Source organism: Dendrobates tinctorius, unplaced genomic scaffold (genome assembly GCF_039654945.1).
Source record: "Dendrobates tinctorius isolate UK_male_01 unplaced genomic scaffold, ASM3965494v1 ptg000104l, whole genome shotgun sequence".
NCBI lineage: Eukaryota > Metazoa > Chordata > Amphibia > Anura > Dendrobatidae > Dendrobates > Dendrobates tinctorius.
The window spans coordinates 13,241,795-13,248,583 of record NW_027361772.1 but is presented as its reverse complement, the minus strand read 5'-3'; positions in this window follow the sequence as shown (position 1 = coordinate 13,248,583).

Below are 6,789 nucleotides of genomic sequence, written 5' to 3'. Positions count from 1 at the left end.
CCCAATAAATTCATTTTTTGGAAATAAAAAAAAAACAAAAAAACAATAAAAGTACACATATATGGTATCGCCGTGTCTGTAACGACCCGCCCTATAAAACTGTCCCATTAGTTAACCCCTTAAGCGGACCCCTTAAAAAATAAAAATAAAAAACGAAGCAAAAAATATTGATTTATTATCATACTGCCAAACAAAAAGTGCAATAACGCGCGATCAAAAAGATGCATATATGTATCGCTGTAACCGTACTGACCCGAAGAATAAAACCGCTTTATCAATTTTATCGCACGCGGAACGGCGTAAACGCACCCCCCAAAAGAAATTCATGAAACGCTGGTTTTTGTAAATTCAGCGTCCCAAAAAAACGAAATAAAAAGTGATCAAAAAATGTCACATGCCCGAACATGGTACCAATAAAAAAGTCAACTCGTCCTGCAAAAAATAAGACCTCACATGACTCGGTGGGTCAAAATATGGAAAAATTATAGCTCTCAATATGTGGTGATGCAAAAACTATTTTTACAATAAAAAGCGTCTTTTAGCGTGTGACAGCTGCCAAATATAAAAACCGCCATAAATAGTAAATCAAACCTCCCGTTATCACCCCCTTAGTTAGGGAAAAATAATAAAATTAAAAGAAAATGTATTTATTTCCATTTTCCCATTAGGGCTAGGGTTAGGGCTAGGGTTAGGGGTGTGTTGGGGTTAGGGTTGGAGGTAGAATTGGGGGTTTCCACTATTTGCGCACATCAGGTGCTCTCCAAACGCAACATGGCATCTGATCTCAATTCCAGCCAATTCTGCGTTGAAAAAGTCAAATGGTGCTCCTTTCCCTTCCAAGCTCTGCCTTGCACCCAAACAGTGTTTTACCCCCTCATATGGGGTATCAGCCTACTCAGGACAATTTGCAAAACAACTTTTGGGGTCCTATTTCTCCTGTTGCCCTTAGGAAAATAAAAAATTGGGGGCAAAACTATCAAAATGATTTTTTTATTTTCACGCCTGGGCGTTATAAACTTCTGTGAAGCACTTGGGGGTTCAAAGTTCTCACCACACATCTAGATAAGTTCCTTGGGGGGTCTAGTTTCCAAAATGGTGTCATTTGTGGGGGATTCCACTCTTTTGGTACATCAGGGGCTTTCCAAACGCGACATGGTGTCCGATCTCAATTCCAGCCAAAAAAGTAAAATGGCGCTGCTTCCCTTCCGAGCTCTGCCATGCGCCCAAATAGTCGTTTACACTGACACATGGGGTATCAGCGTACTCAGGACAAATTGCACAATAACTTTTAGGGTCCTGTTACCCTTGGGAAAATAAAAATTGGGGGTGAAAAGATCATTTTGTGGAAAAAATATGATTTTTTAATTTTACCGCTGTACGTTATAAACTTTTGTGAAGCCCTTGTGGGTTCAAAGTTCTCACCACATATCTAGATAAGTTCCTTGGGGGAGTCTATTTTCCAAAATGGGGTCACTTGTGGGGGGTTTCCACTGTTTAGGTACATCAGGGGCTCTCCAATCGTGACATGGCGTTCGATCTGAATTCCAGCCAATTTTGCATTGAAAAAGTCAAACGGCGCTCCTTCCCTTCTGAGCACTGCCATGTGCCGAAACAGTGGTTTTCCCCCCACATATCAGGTATCGGCATACTCAGGACAAATTGCACAATAACTTTTGCAGTCCAATTTCTCCTGTTACCCTTGGTAAAATTAAAAAAAAAATGGAACCTGAAGTTTTTTTTTTGTGGAAAAAAGTTAAATGTTCATTTTTTTTAAAATATTCAAAAAATTCCTGTGACGCACCTAAAGGGTTAATAAACTTCTTGAATGTGGTTTTGAGCACCTTAAGGGGTGCAGTTTTTAGAATGGTGTCACTTTTGGGTATTTTCTATCATATAGACCCCTCAAAGTGGCTTCAAATGTGATGTGGTCCGTAAAAATAAAATGGTGTTGAAAAATGAGAAATCGCTGGTCAATTTTTAACCCTTATAACTTCCTAACAAAAAAAAAATTTTGGTTCCAAAATTGTGGTGATGTAAATTAAACATGTGGGAAATGTTAGTTATCAAGTTTTTTGTGTGCCGTATCTCTGTGATTTAAGGGCATAAAAATTCAAAGTTGGAAAATTGCGAAATTTTCAAAATTTTCGCCAAATTTCCGTTTTTTTCACAAATAAACGCAAGTTATATGAATTAAATTTTACCACTAACATGAAGTACAATATGTCACGAGAAAACAATGTCAGAATCACTGGGATCCATGGAAGCATTCCAGAGTTATGGCCTCATAAAAGGACAGTGGTCAGAATTGTAAAAATTGGCCCGGGAGTTAATGTGCAAACCACCCTTGGTAGTGAAGGGATTAAATTGCATTTTATTGCAGGAAATAAGTATTTGATCACCTACCAACCAGCAAGAATTCGGGCTCTTACAGGCCTGTTAGTTTCTCTTTAAGAAGCCCTCCTACTCTGCACTTATTGCTTGTACTAATAGCACCTGTTTGAACTCGTTACCTGTTTGAACTCATTACCTGTATAAAAGACACCTGTCCACACACTCAATCACACTCCAAACTCTCCACCATGGCCAAGACCAAAGAGCTGTCTAAGGGCACAAGGGACAAAATTGTAAGCTTGCACAAGTCTGGGATGGGCTACAGAACAATAGGCAAGCAGCTTGTTGGCACAATTATTAGAAAATGGAAGAAACACAAGATGTCTGTCAATCTTCCTCTGTCTGGGGCTCTATTCAATATCTCACCTAGTGGGGCAAGGATGATTCTGAGAAAGGTCAGGAATGAGCCCACAACTACGCGAGAGGACCTGGTCAATTACTTAAAGAGTGCTGGGACCACAGTCTCAAACATTACCGTTAGTAACACACTACACCGTCATGGATTAAAATCCTGCAGGACACACAAGGTCCCCCTGCTCATGCCAGCATGTGTCCAGGCCTGTTTGAAGTTTGCCATTGACCATCTGGATAATTCAGAGGAGGCATGGGAGAAGGTCATGTGGTCAGATGAGACCAAAACAGAACTTTTTGGTATCAACGCCAACCGCCATGTTTGGAGGAAGAAGGATGAGTACAACCCCAAGAACACATCCCAACCATGAAATATATTGGGAGAAACATCATACTTTGGGGGTGCTTTTCTGCAAAGGGACAGGACAAATGCACCATATTGAAGGGAGGATGTATGGGGTCATGTATCGCAAGATTTTGGCCAACAACCTCCTTTACTGAGTAAGAGCAATGAAGATGTGTTGTGGCTGGGACTTCTAGCAGGACAGTGACCCAAAACACACAACCAGGGCAACTAAAGAGTGTGTCAAGACTCGAACCCAGCAGCTCTTGTGCACCATGCGGCAGATCTTCCCTCTGGGTCAAAAATTCATAAGACCTTTTCAAATTTCTGCACAAATTAACCTAGTTGCTTTCCGTTTCAAACTTCCTAACAGCCTGAAAATGCACCGTGTCCCATGTATCCTTGCTCAAACCATTCAGTGAGAACCTGTTTCAAGGAAGAACTCAGCCACCTCCTCTGCCAGAAAAAGTCCATGGGGAAGAAGATTACATTGTGAATAAAATTCTGGATTCTAGAAGATTTAGAGGAAAATTATAGTTTTTGGTGCAATAGAGGAGTTACGGACCAGAAGATAATTCATGGGAGCCAGAGGCCAACATCCATGCACCCAGACCAGACTTACAAGAACCTTTCATCAGAAAAGCCAGCAGCCCCTGAAATGTCCAGAGGCCATCTTGGAAGAAGGGGAGTACTGTCAGGACTCGAACCCAGCAGCTGTTGTGCACCAGGTGGCAGCTCTTCCCTCTGAGCTATTCAGCTTACTAGACAGTTCCTTGCTAACCCAGGTACTAGTACCTGTGTTGTTTCTGATTGGCTCCACCCTGTAATCTCCTGATTGAACACTCTACTTAAACCTGGCATTGCACTTCCTTCCTTGCAAGATTATTGAGCTCCCAGCCTTTAGTCAAGCTTTCCTTACACCTGTTGCTTTATCCAAGATTATACTGCTGCTACCAAGTATTTGGGTCGCCCACCCAGGGCCGTGAGGTACTCGGTACCGGGCCGGTATCAGTGGGATGTGTCACAGCAGCGGTGACCCGGACTGTGGCCCTGGGCGCCCAAGAAATAGAAAGATGTGAAAGGTGGAATGTAGTTAGATGAATAGTTCGTGACGCCACCTGTGGTGTTCGGCAAGGGAGGTGTTAAGCCGACCCTGCAGACAGATCCTCCGGGACAGATGGTGTGGTGCAGCAATGATGTTATAGCCCTCCACAGGCAGGGCTGTTGTCCCAGGGCAGGATAGGTGAAGAGACACTTAGATGGTGTAGTGTTTGGCGCAGGGGATGCAGCAGTACCAGGCGGACGGACGCAGGAAGGAATGGAGGACTCCAGGGCATGTAGTTCCAAAGCTTTACTCACAGTCTGTAGTGCCCGCTTCTGTGCCGTGTCCTCCGGGTCAGGGACTCAGTCAACCTCCAGGCAAGATGGAATGCTCCCTTCCACACTCCGCCAACTTATGTGCCTTTTCTGAACGTCTCCTCTATAGCGCCTTTAAGTGTGAAGATCTCCTAGTACTGAGTTACACTGGAGTTCCTCCTGACAGATGTTCCCAAGAACTCTACTTGTACGGCAGGCAGCTGTAGCCTGCTTCGGGGACTTTCTACTCCAGAGTCCCGACTCTCTATCCGTGTTGCTGATGTGCCCTCAAGTCTTAGATGGGAGTAGTGCATTTACAGCCCACTACTCCACCGGTGTCTGCTGCAGAACCATTAGTGTCCATACAACCTCGGGGACCGGGCCCCGGCCTTGCGCTTAGAACTTCTAGGCAGGGTTCTTCCTCTAACCCATGTCCTCTGTGTTCCCTTTTAGGCTGAGTTCACACGTGGCGTTTTTTTCGCGTTTCCGCGGCGGTTTTAACCGCGCGATTTTGACGCGAAAAATAAGCATCCCCATGCATTCCTATGGGATTTCGCAATGCTGTGCTAATGCTGCGGTTTTTACCGTGGCGGAATCGCTTCGCGGTAAAAAACGCAGCATGCTCATTAATTTGCGGAATCGCGGCGATCCCGCACCCATAGGAATGCATTGTTCCGCTTACTTCCCGCATGTGGCTGTGTCCACCATGCGGAAAGTAAGCAGAACAATTGCGGATGGTACCCACGGTCCGGAGGAGAGGAGACTGTCCTCCGGGCTGTGGGCACCATATCCCTGTAAAAAATAGAATTTAAAATAAAAAATATTGTTATTCTTACCTTCCTGCGTCCCGCGCAGCCTTCCCACCTCTCTCCACGCTCTCATTCCCAGTAATCCTTTGCGAAAATGCCCGCGATGACGTCCAGTCTCGCGGTCATTCGCGCGACGTCATCGAGAATTACCGCGAGACATCGCGATCCCGCGAGAACGGACGTCATCGCGGGCATTTTCGCATAGGATTACTCCGAACGGGTGACGCTGGAAGGTAAGAATAACACTATTTTTTTTTTTGCATTCTATCTTTTAGTACTGATGCTGCATAGGCGGCCTCAGTAGTAAAAAGTTGGTCACACTCGTCAAACACTATGTGACGAGTGTGACCAACCTGTCAATCAGTTCTCCAAGCGATTCTACAGATCGCTTGGAAAACGCTAGCATTTTGCAAGCTAAATACGCTTGCAAAATGCTAGTTTTCCGCGGGAAAATCGCGGGAATTTAAAATGCGATTTTCCCGCGGAATGGAATTCCGGAATTCTCGCGGTAATTTCTGCGAGAGTTCCGGTACATGTGCACTTAGCCTTACTCCTACGTTCCGTACTTGTCTTTCCCTCCTATGGAAGCTGAGGCTTCAGTTCAGTGTCTTTCTCCTTCTTTCCTTTCCCGTGCCAGCTGGCTCAGATCACTGAGGCAGCTGCAGCACTCCTTCCTCCATCCCTCTTCCAGGGATCCCCACTCCTCTCCGAGTAGCCTCCTCTCTCAGACTTCCCGTCTAACTGACTTACTGAACGACTGACCTCTAATCCTAAACCAACCCGCTCATTTATGTATCCTAAACTCCGCCCACCTCCCAGCACGTCTAGTGTTCCAAGCAGGGAACCACCAAAGGTGCTCTGCCTCTCTCTAAGCAAGGAGCCGCAATGTGGTTTTGCTGAACTACTCTATTGTGTGGGGTGCGAGTGTTGGAGCGTGGTCAAGAGCCTCCAACTTACCTGGATGGTGGGGCACCACACCTTAGGAGAAGGTGCAGTACCTCTGTGGCGACTGAGCCTCAGGGGCGCCACATACTGACCTCTGGCTATTCTTGACTACACAGCCTGCTGATCTTTAACTATACTGCTGCTCCTGTGTACCGACCTCTGGCAATCCTTGACTATGCTACCTGCCGATGCTGCCCCTAGTGGTTGCAATACCACTATTCCAACCCAGGTCAGTCCATAACAGAGAGGGTCCATAAGAAGCATTTCAAGGTCCTGGAGTAGCCTAGGCAATCTGCAGACCTGAACCCAATAGAAAATCTTTGGAAAGAACTGAAATTCAATGTTGTCCAGTGACAGCTCTGAAACATGAAAGATCTGGAGAAGATCTATATGAAGGAGTGGGCCAAAATCCCTGCTGTACTGTGTGCAAACTTGGTCAGGATCTACAGGAAACGTCTGACCTCTATAATTGCAAACAAAGGTTTCTGTACCAAATATTATGTTCTGTTTTTCGTGTGTGTCAAATACTTATTTTATGCTACAAAATTAAAATTAATTAATAATTATGTAAAAATCTTACAAAGCGATTTTCTG